Source organism: Amblyomma maculatum, chromosome 3, assembly GCF_055883805.1.
Source record: "Amblyomma maculatum isolate TAMU_Amacu chromosome 3, ASM5588380v1, whole genome shotgun sequence".
Taxonomy (NCBI): domain Eukaryota; kingdom Metazoa; phylum Arthropoda; class Arachnida; order Ixodida; family Ixodidae; genus Amblyomma; species Amblyomma maculatum.
The window spans coordinates 132689265-132704127 of NC_139346.1; the positions used below are offsets into that span (position 1 = coordinate 132689265).

At 49.3% G+C, this 14863-nt stretch overlaps 1 protein-coding gene across 6 annotated transcripts in view; it reads left to right on the plus strand.

Annotated features, from left to right (window-relative positions):
- The window catches only part of Tpst (tyrosylprotein sulfotransferase), a 307475-nt gene that overhangs the window by 205599 nt on the left and 87013 nt on the right, over nucleotides 1-14863 (plus strand). For 2 of the 6 annotated variants that reach the window (XM_084598079.1, XM_084598076.1), the window contains one exon: nucleotides 14596-14648. The gene's annotated coding sequence lies outside the window, so the exon portion shown is untranslated. Of the gene's footprint in view, nucleotides 1-13861; nucleotides 13918-14032; nucleotides 14465-14500; nucleotides 14524-14595; nucleotides 14649-14863 lie in introns of those variants that run through there. The other 4 variants (XM_084598081.1, XM_084598077.1, XM_084598078.1 and 1 more) reach the window with 4 other exon arrangements.

Genomic DNA, 14863 nt, shown 5'->3' on the forward strand with positions numbered 1-14863 from the left:
GCACGCATCCTCTTCAACTATCACTTATAAAGCGCTTGCCCTTCCTTCTCTGTCCCCTGTCGCAGCGCTGTAAAGTTTTCGAAGATGTACTAACTAGCTCGGATGCCTGTTCAACTATATATAATGTTGTTTCTTCAAGCGCACATAACTCGCTCACTGGGTTCGGAGTCTCCTGCTCTTATTGCGTTGTGAAGTGTGCACCTCCGGGCGTCTTCAACACTTACACGAACGCAGAGCTAGTGCGGAGGCCCGCCCTATGTGCCGAGTGCTCAGTGACCTAAAACATTTGCAGGTGAGCCTCAAGCAAACTACTGTATACTGTACCATAGTGTATATATTTCTTTTATTTTACCTACGCTTTTCTTTCTCCCTATCGCTCATTTTTTTTTATTTCCTCTACCCCTTCCTCGCTATCCCTTTATTTCCGCCACCCCAGTTCAGGTGCTTCAGATATCAGATAGCAGATACCGGGGTTAGCTGGCAAACATCTTGTGCTTTCTTTTGTATATAAATAAAATAACCACTGCCACCACCACCGGACGACGGAGCTGAATTAAGGTCGGAGCTCGGTTTGATGGAAGCCGTGCAGTATAAGTGACCTCCGTGGTTACACCAGGCCTGCCCTGTACACTGCTTCCTCTTTTGAAATGCGCTACCCTTGTTCGAAGGTGTCACTTATTTGCTCACTTGATAAGGTGAAAGTCTTATCTAGTCTCACGAGTGGCGCGTCAGCAGGAAACCATACCAGAAATATCACATTGTCTCGTGTTGAAATTGTGACACAACCGTTCTTTATTCAGCGTTCATCGCGGTTTCGTGTCATTTCGCTTCTCATTTAGCACTCGTTTGCCAATTTGTCACAAAGGGATTCTAGCCGTCGTTACGTGTATACGTCCAATTATATGTCGTTAATGTTACGCGCAGGTTTCCATCGAGAAGTGAGACAGATATTGCGCTTTTTCTTTCCCTGAAAACCAAACCAGTGTTTCAGTCTCTCCATATCAAAGCAAAAACCATGCCAAACAGTGCTTCCGCACGCCCTGATCGTTTTGAACTGAGGGAAACCCCGGCATTTTTTCTTTCTCCAAATTTTCTTTTACGGACTCTGTTCATTCTTGCTTTCGGATGGTGGCGATACCGTCTTCGTAAACATGTACCGTGGTAGCCCAGAAACAAGTCTTTCCTATATACTCGCATAGCTGCGAAGTGAGCAAATCTTGCTGCTGCTGCGCGCGTACGCTGCTTATACCCAAGTATACGTGATCGTATACGCGTGCTTCATCGCGACCGAATAAAACGCAGCCCAGTCCCGCTTTCGGGGAGAAATAATTTCCGGGACTGTGACGCCCGCTGATACGTGTACAGGAGGGCCGCCCGTTGCAGCTGTGATCGCAATATTAAGGCTGGATGGAATTCGGTGGGATATGTGTATTTTTTGGTAGCCTCGCACACAGTTCTCGATATAAAGTGCCCTTTTATGCTTGTTCTTTTTTTCATTTCCAGTCGCACGGCTTCGATGGAGGAAGCCCTTTATCACATTTATCCCGCACGGGTGGTTTCGGAAATCGCCATTCATCACTATAGTGGGTGGCGGTTGTACAGGAGGAGGAGTGTGCGATCGAAGCTGAGCTACTCCTCTTTATTATCTTTGGTGCGCCTGAAGGCCTTTTCGTCTCCTTTCATTTCTTGTTGACTGCTCGCCTCTACAGTTCATTGGCCCGCGCTGTGTTTTTCTGGCTTCGTTCAGTTCTGCGAAGACGTACCGAACACTAAGAGATGCAACGAGGAGAACTCGAAGACGTTCCTTACCGATCCGAGGCGTCGCCGCTGAATACATCTCTCTTTAAAACTTCGGAATGACTGCTCTCCGACGGCAGCTCCGCGGACGACAGTTTTCGATTCAGCGAGAGTGTTTCTTTTGTTTCAGCTACGCTCGGCGATCGGCATCCTTGCTCACGGATTCGTTTAGTAACTTCTTCCGCCCCCATTTCTGTCAGCCGCTGTGTGATAAACAGCCTGGCTCTTATGACATATCTTGGATCGTTGTACCGAAAGGCGGTTGCGAACGAAATTGCGTGACAGCGCTGTGCTTGTCGAGTCTAGACAAGCTCGGCATCTAGACCCCGTTCTTCTTTTCTTTGATGACATTACTACGGGCAAAGCTTTTTTTCTGTGTTGCTCCCGCAGCAATGGAATGCATCCCAAGGAGGAAAGGAGGGGGGGGGGGGGGGGGGATTTCGCAATGCGTCGACTGAATGGCTTTGCGTTAACGAATGCGCGAGCCCGTCATGGCCCTTCTTGTTACGCAATCCGAATGCTGCGGAAAGGAGAAAAAAATCGGTGCGGGCAAGCTTCGTAGAAGAGCGAGTCTTTTTTACCTCTTGTTCTGTGGAGTAATCTTTCCATTCGCGTAATTTCTCGCTGTTGTGAGCACGCTTATCTGCGGATGAGAGATCATATAACTGCGACATATCGTTAATGACACGCGACGTTTCCAATTAAACGAAGGACGGATGAACGCATGGGCCAGAATTACGGAACGCTGAGAAAGGTTTCTGGTTCGCGCTATAGTTTTGTTACAGTTTCTACAGCCAGGGATTTTTATTTTCTGTCTTTATTAGTGCCCTTCACCGACTGACGGCCTTTTAGGTCTAGACGTACCGGTACCTTCATTATTCTCCAGGTTAGCGGCCGAAATCCGTCATTCCACTTCCCCCCCCCCCCCCCCCCCCCTTATGTTACGCTCTGTTGGCCCTTCTCTCCGTCTGAATTTGTTGTGAATGACTACCCTCTTTTTTTTTTTTAAAGTTAAATAGTGCTAGCGGTGTTTATATCAATCCTCAGGTGACTAGCTCCGCGGCGCTCTTGTCAGTACAGAAACTTTACGGCCCGCCCCCCTCCCCCTTTCCCTGCTCCAAGGGCCAAAGCGCCAACATTGTTCGATAAACGTTTTTATCATCGTCATAGCTTCGGTTCATTTATTTGCCCGTTCTTTCAGACAGGTGTTCATTCTGACGCTCACTCTATTCCTTACATACATACATACATACATACATACATACATACATACATACATACATACATACATACATACATGCATGCATGCATGCATGCATGCATGCATGCATGCATGCATACATACATACATACATACATACATACATACATACATACATACATACATACATACATACATACATACATACATACATACATACATACACACACACACGCACGCGCACACACACACACACACACACACACACACACACACACACACACACACACACACACACACACACATACACACACACATACATACATACATACATACATACATACATACATACATACATACATACATACATACATACATACATACATACGTACATACGTACATACATACGTACATACGTACATACATACATACATACATTGTGCCAACTGGCAGAAGTGCTAGAGGCATATAAAGAGCACATCTTACTCTTTCATGTACTCACGCTCTCGAAATTCAAGGAGTATGGTTGGTTGGTTTGTGGGGTTTAACGTCCCAAAGTGACTCCGGCTATGAGAGAGGCGGTAGTGGAGGACTCCGGAAATTTCGACCACCTGGGGTTCTTTAACGTGCTCTGACATCGCACAGCACACGGACGCCACTCCGTTTCGCCTCGATCGAAACGCAGCCGCCGAAGCCGGGATTCGATCCCGCTTCCTTGGGCACAGTAGTCGAGCGCCGTAACCACTGCGCCACCCCGGCGGGGACAAGGAGTAAGGAGTATAGTTGCGAGAATGACTCTGTACAACGAGGAGAGTACGCATGTCCTGGTTTGAGCACAGCACGCCGGTTACCCATCATTGATCATCTGCCAGTGACTCCTGTAAATAAACCGCGTGCTACAGGAGTAATTACTCATCGGCCGCCGAAGCTAATTCATACTGTCATAAAGCTGCACGGTTTCAACTCTGCGCGAGATCTTTTTTGTTTTGTTTTAACTAAGAAGTTTCCGGAAACTCTGTATAAGTTTGGAGTAATTATTCGCTATTTCTAAATCTACTTCACCTCGGGGGGCTCGCCTAAACTTTCTATCTCTTCCATGCACTTACAAGCCCCCTTCAGAATAGCTTCTTTGTGGGGCTTCTCCTTGGCGAGGGCGCACCCTCGCCGGATCGACGACGGGAGCGTCGTCGGCGAAGCGCTCCGTGCCATCAACAGCTTCATTATATCGCGGCTGTGCCATGCGGCTACGTCGGGACCGCGCCCATGTCAGCGGTCTTTCTCTCCCCTTGCCGGCCATCTCCATCAACCGCCCGCTAAACCTTCCTTCCGTCCGCTTCGACCACTCGCTGCCAACCACGCCCCCCTGGCCGGCCCTTTGCGCGCTCCTTACTCGGCTTAACCTAATGTTCTTTCCGCAGGCTTGTCGCAAAAGCCTTGCGAATGTTTCTCGAGCTGTGGGTTCGTTACCGGAAGTAGGGCACGCGTTTTCTGCAAAATAAATGCGGCAGTTTGGACACAAGAGCAGGCGTTCTGAGGTGAAAAAAAAAAAAAAAAAAAAAAAGAAAAGAAATACTGAAACCCACGACTACGCTTTTTGTACGAAAACAAGGTCTCTACGTACGTCAAATGCATTTCGCTTAAACCTAGTTCCAACTGTATGGTCGCCGCTCATTTAATAGTTGACAAATTGAGGCGGCTCGCGCATTCTGTTCACTTGGTCGGCGATGTATTACTCTTGCACGATCTCCCCTCATGTGCCGTCACTGTTCTTAATCGAAGTTCTTTTGTTCTCAGCCGCCATCTAGCCCGACATTTGGTCAGTGCGGATCACCCTTGTGACGCTCTCACAGCTGTGGCACAGCCACACTATTTCTACACCAGCCAGACACACGAGCACGCGAGGCACAATGTTTATGAAAGCGCCAATCACAGCTGAAAGATAACGAGCGCACGAAACGCGGCTCACTCAGAACGTTCTTAGGGGAGATAAGAGGAGGTAACCTTCTCCAGCACGAACTGGTGTGAAACGCGCGCGTCCGTTTATATATACGCTCGAAAACGGCCGTACCCTAAATTAGGAGGAGCACCCCATTCGGTATGCGATTCTCCGCTGGGCATTTTGTGTGCGCGTCACTCGCATCTGTTGCAGTCGTCCTATTGGACCCTCTTCACACCCGCTGCCTCTTCGAGGTAGCGCATTGTGTTCTCTTGCAAAGTATAGTTGCCGTCACCGTGACACTTGTACAAGAGAGAAGATCGAGCAATGTCCGATAAGGAGGCAGATCCAGTGTTCGCGCTTTTCCTCTTTCCACTGTGCTGTGTCTCGTTCGATCTCGTGCGCTCTTTACGTCTGTGTGCACTCGGACACTGTCTCGCGGCTTGCGTGGATGCTGAATGGGCTGCCTCTGCGGAGCAGCGCCCTTCTTCGGGATGTGCCGGGTGGGTTTGTAGAAAGTCATTGTCTCGGGCACGCACAGGGACATGAGGTTCGACGAAGACGACTGAATCAGCAACGCGCCGAATGTGGGCATGCACACGCAATGTCGACAGCTTTTTTTTTTATTCACTACGCTTGGTAAAGCAGTCGTTGCATGAGCCTCAATTTGACCTTCAAGTGACCTTGACAGACACTGCGCCTTTCCTAAATTCTTTAACCCAATTTACAATTGAAGCGAAAGCTTTGCTACGCTAGGTAGTGCAGGTCTTCGCGAGGCATAAATTTGACCTTCAAGTGACCTTGACCTAATTAAGCGTGGGTGTCCAGGATTCCTTGGCGTCCACCTAAAACTTGGTATACTGCGCCTTCCTTTCCCCAAAGTCTAACTTAAACGGAGTTGTTGTGGCTGTAGGAAGAAGGAAAAGGAAATGCACGGGCCTGCTACTGTCTGTGTAGCTGAGCCACCTCCGCTGCCTCGTGCAGACAGAAGGGAATATAGAGAAGAAAGGAAAGGAAGAGGGAAAGAAAGACGCGCGCCGCAACAACAGCCGTCGTCCACCACCTAAGCGGTGGCGGGTGCAATGACGGACTACAACAGATCAAAATTCGGTGGCTGGCTAGCCCCTTACCGTCCTAGCCCCGTAGGGCCAGGAACAGCCACCATCCCCATTTCCGCTTTCACTCCCACCTTCTCTTCCCTCAAGTCTGGCATATACTGCACCTTTCTTTTCCTATAAACCAATGTACAGTTTAGAAGAAAAATATGAAAGCATGACCTTAGCCTGGTTAGGTTAAGGTGTCCACCATTCCCTAGTGCCCACCCAAAAGTAAGAGGCCTCAGCACGCCCTCGAGGCGGCGAAGAGAAAAGATCTTAATGTTCCCACATGGGAGACCTAGGCCTTGTCGCTTTAAACCCTGCCGGACAATAAATAATTATTAACTCACTCACTTCCTTTCCCCAAAGCTTAAGTGAAATTATGAAAAAAAAAGCAGCGGATTTAAAAGCGGGTGTTACAGGGGCTATCGCTACAACACTCACAGTTTTTGCTATAAGTTCCAGCCATGCTTAAACCCCCACAACATTTTTGGCGTTTTGAAGTTGAACTGACCACGGCGCAGAAAGCAGCGGGAAAGAAAATGACAGGCGTAGAACGTTACGAAGAAGGAAGGGAACGTAGTAAGCCGGAGCACAAACGCATTGATATGTTATAAAATACCAGAAGAAATTAGTATTATCCTTCTTGGATCTTTGGGATATTCTTGGGGGGCGGGGGCGGGGAAGTGTTGGGTGGGGGGGTGGGGGCTAATGTTGCGGCGGCACTTTTGGCGTCCGGGGGAAGGGGAGATGGGACGTGGGGAGGGGGGGGAGGAGATCATCATGGCTTCCACCAAGCAAACAGCCCGGTGAACGTCGGCAGTTCGGCGCGTAGGCTCCGGTGCAGTAGCGCTCCTGGATATGTCCAGGCGAGGCCTGGTACTGCGCCTCTGCGAGGCACAGTGAGGACTGCTGAAGTAAGCAGGACGTCACGACGGTTGAGACAACCGCAGCAGCTGGTGAGGACCGCAATTGACTGCTGCCAAGGCAGCAGAGCGGCGGGAGGCGCTCAGGGTGCTGTCCGTGGACAGCGCGCCGAGGCCCGAGAGCAGGGAGCCCGTGGGAAGCTGTCGGAGTATCCGGGTAGCAGCAGGAGGGACCGCCAGGATGATATACACTGGTTAAGTAACGGGAAGGCGTGATAATGCACAATTTCTTGGGGTAAAGCAAGTGGTTGTCGTGGTAAACTAAATGTGCGGGAAGAGGTACGGTAAATGTGTTAATGAGATGGAAAAGCTTGCGAAGGGGAGGTGGGCACAGCTGACAGAGGAAACATTTGCGCGTATGTAGTTAGTCTACTAATGCTGAAAGATGACGTCGTTCATTACAGTATGCAGGATTAGAAGACGAATCGTAACTATAAAACAAGCAGTAACGAGACCAGTATGTTGCGTTGCTTTTACTAAACACTGTCGGAGAACCATACTTCCCGCTTTGCTTTCTTCTTTTTCGGCTCTTCAAAACCTGATTTTTTGCCCCCTCTTGCTTTCTTTTTGTTGTCAACTTTATAGACCGCAAAGAGGGAGTCTGCACTCCGCGATCCTTTGGGCCGTAATATGCGCGTAGTTTCAAGAATAAAAATAAAAGTGCGCACTATGGACGTGTGTGCGCGGAAGACGGCCAGGTACGACGGCTTGTGGTGTAATGGATAACCCGAGTTGGTGAAAGTGACGAACGACGTCCGGAGTGTGCGCGCACTTTACGTTGACGAATTATTAGAAATTTTTGAGTGAAGACCATGGAAAATAGCGCAGTGGGGGGATGAGGCGGAGTGTGTAGGGAAAGTGTGTGTGTGTGTGTGTGTGTGTGTGTGTGTGTGTGTGTGTGTGTGTGTGTGTGTGTGTGTGTGTGTGTGTGTGTGTGTGTGTGTGTGTGTGTGTGTGTGTGTGTGTGTGTGTGTGTGTGTGTGTGTGTGTGTGTGTGTGTGTGTTCCTTATTTTACCGCTCAGCCTGTCGCTTTCTTCTCGTCTTTCGAAGGCAGGTCTCGAAGATTTTTTTATTTTTCAGCGTCAGCTTTAGCGCGCTAAGAAGACTGCTGCATAGCTCGTAGAATCTGTCTGCATCGTCTTCATTTTGTTTTTCTTGATAAATGTGGTGCTTTGTGGGCTGTTTAAAAGCCTTAATTTCGCTCGAAATATTTCTTCTCACCTCCTTCGTCACTTTGGGCTGTAGAAATAATTCATCCGTCATCATCAGCGCTACGCGGTCCCTCTCTTTTTTTCAACAGCTCCTAAAGGTATAGAAAAGGCACCTGTGGAGCAAAACAGTTCCCTTAAATGAGGAGTCTTCAAGTATACGGAAGCTGGAAACTGAGCACTCTTTAAGAAACAACTTTGCCCCGTGATTGATAGGTCTTCCCGTAACGCGGTCTTACTGCTTACCGCAGTCCATCGGACACTCATTTGGCTCTTCGTGACTGCTTGTATGACGGGACACTCAATTATCTAAAGAGAGAAGTGAGGATGAAAACAAAGAATGACGTTAGGAATAAGGGAGAAAGGTTTAAATGAGTCAAGACGCGTGCAAGGCAGCAATTTCGAGCGATGCCCTTGCGTGCTTTGTTTCTTTGGTTTAGGCTATAGACTTACTTAATTAAGCTGGCTATTTATTCAATCTTCGTAGCGCATTTTTCGCTTTCTTTAATGGGCCTTTTCATTATTCAATGATGGAAAACAGCAACCCGCTGATAGAATCGTTGCACCTGCTGCGTTTACTTATACCGTCCCGCATGTTTTAGTGATTTATTGATTGTTTAGACTAGGCATAGGCATTCTCATTTTTCCCTTTAGCTTGTCTCGAGTTGCCCTTCACCACAACTCGCGCGCTCACTAAAGCGAGCTTGCATAGGATGCGGGAGGGGAATTAAGGTCGGAATATTGCAGCTATATCCACGTCATGGAAATGAGCGAAGAGGTTAAGCGTTTTTCTTTACTTCTCTTCTCCAGCACTCGACTTCGCCCGTACTCGGGGTGTTTCGCCAAGCTCAGAACACAGAAAGAATAACTTCTCATAATTTCCGGCTTCCTTTGAGGCGAGATTGATGGTCATGCCGCTATTCGTTCGGGAGGATGCGCTAAATGGCCGGCAGACACTGCTGGCGCTTGACCGCATATTGTCACTCGTCTCATCAGCCAGCAGGTGAAGCTGCGCTCGACCATCAGCGGTCGCAAGGTGGTCACGCGATTTCGTAGTGGTGTTGTCATTGCGTCTTTCGTTACAGCTTACACACCACTGCATATACACGTATATCGCCTTCAATTGCGACGAAGACTCTTTGAGTTCCGCCCGGCACAGCTGTCGTTGCGAAGAAGGGAAGAAACAGGGAAGAAGAAAGGAAAGGATAGAAAAAAAAAAAAAAGAGAATCGACCGGCTAACAACCCCTGAAGAGGAATCGACGGGCTCCCGCGCAGGAAGAATATCAAAGCGCCTTGAGTGCACGGCAGATGACAGGGAGCACACGAACGCGCAAACAAGGATCTGGCATCGGAAAGGTTGGAGCCGCGAGCGAAACGCCTGAACCTTGGGCCCCGAAAGAAAGGGTGAGGACGGGCGTCTGCTCCCGAATGCTTCCGCCCCTTGACGTCGTCGTTCAACATGTTGTAAGCGACGCGATAACTTTGCCCCGCAACCATCGATGCGGACGACAAAAGCTGTAAGGACCAAGCTTTTGACATGCTCTGTGTGTCTCCCTCTTTTTCGATCACCGTTTGCGTGCGATGCTGTGGGATGTGATCAAACTGCCACCGCCCCGGTGACCGCGGAACGAACGTCCTCCTGTTGTGTACTTTGAACGTACGCCTGGCGGCGACGTCGATGTAGTAAATGGCGACCCGAAGTAAAACGACGGTCGAAATAAGCGGCGACTGTGAGCTAGAAGCGAAGGAGAACAAGGGAAGACACAAGAACGCTTCGTGGAAGCTTTCAACCTCGTATCCAGCGAAAGGCTGTTCGTTTCTTGGCTACTCCTACATGTCAGCGGCAGCCGCAGGCTCATGAATGCGCGGTTCAGTTCACGGACATGCGTGGCCTTATTGTTTCTTTTACTTTCGTTTCTTTTTTCTTTTTCTCCGTTGGAAGGGCCGCGGAAAGAAAACATGAGCGCCCGCTACTTCTTTTGCCTGACGGCAGCGTCCGGCTCAGCCGACCGCAGGGAGACATTGTGGGAGCAAAGGCTTTGCTGTCCACTCATGTAGTTTGTACCGAAAACAGGACGACTGGCGTCGGTTGGTCGGCCTGTCTGTTATGAAGGACGGAGTAAGTTTTTGCGTTGCCCTTTCCACATGTCCGGGGCGTTTCTGCTAGTTTCACTCGTGCGACCTATCTGCAGCATTTTCTATATGGTTGTGACGCAACTGAAATATTCCACGAGTTTGGAGATTTTGTTCGCATTTCCACGGGAAAGAAGGGCGCAGGTATTTGAGCAATAATAGTTTAGCGGGTGAGAGGAGTTCGACTTTAACATGTAGCTTACATAACCGAGTTGTATATACCTTTAACATGTAAAACATAGCTTTCTGCACCGCCAGCCGCTTAGACTTGTGCTGAAGGTCGGGCCATGCGCATTAAAATGACGTTGTTATCACTTGACCTATAGTTCTGAGGTTGAAACTATACGTATGCCTCAACTCCGTTTTTAAGTTGTCTACTTGACGTCGAATTTCGACGGGCTGCTTCGTATACTTCTTTTCATCGTCGTCAGCCTGACTACATCGACTGCGGGGCAAAGAAAGGCCTTTCCCATATCCCTCAAATTAGCCTGGTCATGTGCCAGCTCAGCTGCATTCACTTCATTCCCGCAGATTTCCTAATCTCGTCCGCCCACCTCTTCACCGCCTCCTATGCTTGGCTGGATTCCAAGGGAAAGCTACGCTTTCATACCTTGGAATCCATTCTGTACACTTGTCGTTGGCATTACATGCCCATTTGATCTTTTTGATTTTTACTAGAGTGTCATTGATTCACGTTTAATTCTCTGACCCATTCTGAGCCCTTCCTCTTTCCGAATGTTGCGATTTTCTGTTCCATACTTTCTACATTGTCTTGTGTTTAAGTAGAACCATTTTTGTTATCTCCCACTTTTCTGCCCCATAGGTGCGTTGCCTGTAAGATACGCCTTTGTATACTTTCTTATCGAAGGATACTTTCGAGCTGTCATTCATCATTTGAGAGTACATGCCAATATAACTTCATCGCAATTTGAAATGGATCCGCGGCCACTGCGTGCCTAAGTAGACATATAGTATCTTCCTATTTCCGCCCCTTGGCTACCTATAGCAAAATGCTTATTTTTTTTTTTTTGCGAGGCTGTTGAATAATTTTTAGTCATGTGCAGTAAGCTCTAACTCAAATGCAGAAGACGTGCTTTCCTTTTCTTTTTTATGGGAACTCTTGTAGCGAAGAAAGTCCAAAGTCAGCAAGAGGTTGAATGCTTGGCTGGAGCGAAACAGAATAAAGAGAATTATATGACCCCTGCAACGATAGTGCGGCAGAAAACAAGAAGAAAAAAAATGCGTGTAGCACTCCCGAGGATACTCAGGGATTGGAGGGAGAAAGAGAAGACAGTGAAGAACGCACATAGCGGTCCTGCCGTGCAGGGCACCATCTTCTTGCCGCGGGAGGCGAGGGGGGCACGGTTTAGCTCCGCGGGACTCGCGGGAAGATTTAATGAGAGCCGCTTCCCATACAATGGCTCAGGAATCCGCCCTAGCACCGCACCGCCATGGGTGCGCACGCGAGGAAGCTAGAGGAGAAAAAGGGGAGAAGACACATACGTGCCCGGGGAGGCGGTGTAGGGAAGCTATGCCCAGCGGAGAGGGGAGTAGAGCGCCGCGCGCCGACGCTCGTTATCCAAATAAAGTGAATCTGGAGTGGCCGGCCGCGGCACTACTTCTTCCTCCTCTTTCATTCCCGCCATCCCAACGGAGCCTCCTTCCTCTCTTTTCCCTACCCTGCCGCGCTCATTTTGTTCCGTAAACTTACGCGCTCTCTCCTTCGCCCTGATGCGCCGTCCACTCTGCCGGCTGGCCCACATCTAGCTCCTTCCCTTTGTTCATTGTGGTGCTTCCTCCTCTTCCTATCCCCGGCCTCCTTTCTTCCTCATCGCCTAATTTTCTCCTTCGGCTGGCGCATCTCTCTTCCCGCGGTCCTCGTTTGCGTGCCGGCATAATGTCGCGCTCGTTTACCGCTACGTTGGGCACGTGACGCCAGGCGCCTGCCAGGAAGGATGTTCCCAGCAAAGAGAGAGAGAGAGAGAGAGAGAGAGAAGCTTTCGGATTGTTTTGCGCTCTCTCTCTCTCTCTCTTCCGCGTATGTAGTTTGTTTGCATCGGCGAGTGACTGCGCATTTTTCGAGCTGGATAGTTGGTCCAGGTGTTGCTGAGCGTATACTATACAAGTAACGTACCTCCTATGGAGCGTGTCGACCGTCGTTGGCCTAGGTCTCTTGTGCATTTTTCCGAAAAAGCCGCGCGCCTACAACGCGTCCACAAACTACCGAAATGGTGACTTCTTTTTGAGGGAATGCGGCAGCATTGTAAATTTAATTTATTACGCGTAGCGAACATTTACTCTTGATATCGTTCCGCGAAGTGTAAACACAAAGAGAATGTGGTTCGACCAGTGTGGCTTTTAGCGCCACATGCAGACTTTCTTTCGCGATCAGGTAATGCGTACCAGCGCCATCTTTCGAATTTGTGAGCTGACCACCATTGCCGAGCATGAGTAGCGGTGACTCGTTGCTCGTAGACGTTCTCCGTAGCGTTCGTCATAGCCTGAACTGCTTCGGGTCGTTAAACCCGGCATACGTGCCTGTGTACCCACTTCTTTCTTTTCGGATTGTGGTTGCTGTGGTGCAGGTATGTAAATAGACTTCGGTGATGCCATGTATCATGGCTGGTGTATGCATGAGTGGAGGAGGAATACGCTTTCGCCAAACTATTGCGTTTTCACTCATAGCATGCATTCACAAGCTTTGAAAAACAGAAATTGCGTCGTGTGTACTTGTAGAGGTAAATGCTGTCAGAAGCGCTAGCGAGTTGTGCTGACTAAGTGGCGAGTCGTCAGATGTATGCATCATGCGTTGTCGGATAGTGTTGGTGGTGTAAGATATTCTGAGACGTACCCTGGAACTGGGACGTCTCTGGCCTTAATTCTTTTTTTCGATGCGCCACAGTGAATCGCTGGAGGCGGAGAGGAGGGAGGCTAGAATAGGAGAGTAAAGAGTGTCGTGTGAGGTCGGTTGTGCTTGAGACGGACTTGTGACCCATTCGCTTGCGTCGAGTTCGTGTTACCGAAGCTATGTCCTCTGCTAACAGCGCATTCGCTCGTTATCCGTGTTTATATAAAGGCGACAGTAGCGCATCGTATCGCATCGCATTTAGTAGCGCCTCGCGGTAATGCGATGCGACAGCGTTTACATGTAGCGCATCATCTCTAGCGCGGTGGTGGTGGAACGCGGTGTCGCCTATTGAGATTGACCCCTCTAAATCCAGCCCTGCTTGGCGTATTAATGCGATGCGCTTTCCTAGCGCATTACCCCTGTTTACATGAATGCGATGCGCTATCTGTCGCATTCATGTAAACACGGCTGTTGTCGCGTACGCGTTGAACAACGCGCCGATAAACGAGCTCTGGGTCGTTTGAACTGAGCTGTGCTCCTCATCGCACACGTTGGCATTCCGCCTGAGCGCTTAATTAAGTTGCCTCCCGACGGCTCACGTCGATCATGGAAGCCACCGCGCACCTGCGTCTGTATGGTAATGAGACTGGGGCGGAGCGTTGACGTTTGCATGCGGTTGTGAGTCATCTCCTCGCTGTGCTCATAAATGTTGCCAGTCGGGAACGACTACCAAGAATGCGCCGTTTAGTCGCCAAACGAATAATGACGGGTAACAGCAGCTAGCAGCGCACAGCAATTACTCTGTGTCACTTCTCGTTGCATGTGACGCTTCGTTTCAGTCGAGAGCGAGATATATGTGGGTGCGCTGCCGCTGCTTGCACCACCGAGTCCTCCGTTTATTTCTCTTTAGGCACCGTTCCGAACACTCATGGCTTACTGAAGTGCAGTGTGTTTAGAAACCCATTAGAGTACCGCGTTTAATTTTTGCACTATTCAGTGCTGTTTGCTGTGCACGAGAACGAATGCTGTGGTTCGAATATGTTTCGCGCGAAATGGCGACGCGCACTTTTAACCCCCTGCTTTCTCTAGACGCTGTGCTTACTTTGTAGGTGCAGGTCTCCTGCGGCTGTCAGGGTGACCTTTATCTGGTTGATGACGCGGCCTTTGATGACGCTACTCATTCTTCGAGTCTGTGCCCTGTCTTGTGCATTCTCGTCCCTTGGCGCCGGAACGTTCTTGTAGAGAAGAGACGCCACGTCACCGTGGTAACTGAACAGCCGTTGAACCAATTGTGAGCCACATCTGGCAGAGCCAGCGTGAGCTGCGTCGCTGTGCACTTTTTCGAAGCTGTTGTTCGTTGCGTTTTTGCTGACGTGTGAGGAGCGTCATGTTAAGTGGGTTTTCTCGGTCGGCCTTTCTAACCCTGCGTGTTTTTCTTTTTCTGCAGGCTCCGCTGTCACGTGTCCGTTGAGGCACGTCCACATCCGAGTGTGGGACTAGGTGAGTAGTTTTTGGATCTTCTATTACGCGTTGTTTTACGGTCCCTTCACGCCCTTTTATATGTCGCCCGCGCAGTATGTTGACCAGCTTTCGCCGAAGTAGCTATGTAACTTTGCAGCGCTCGGTGTGCTGACTTTCCGAACTGTGAAGAAAACAAAATCTATGGTTTTGCGAAGTTCATGACGTGGTCTGCGATTCAAGTATAAGGTAATATT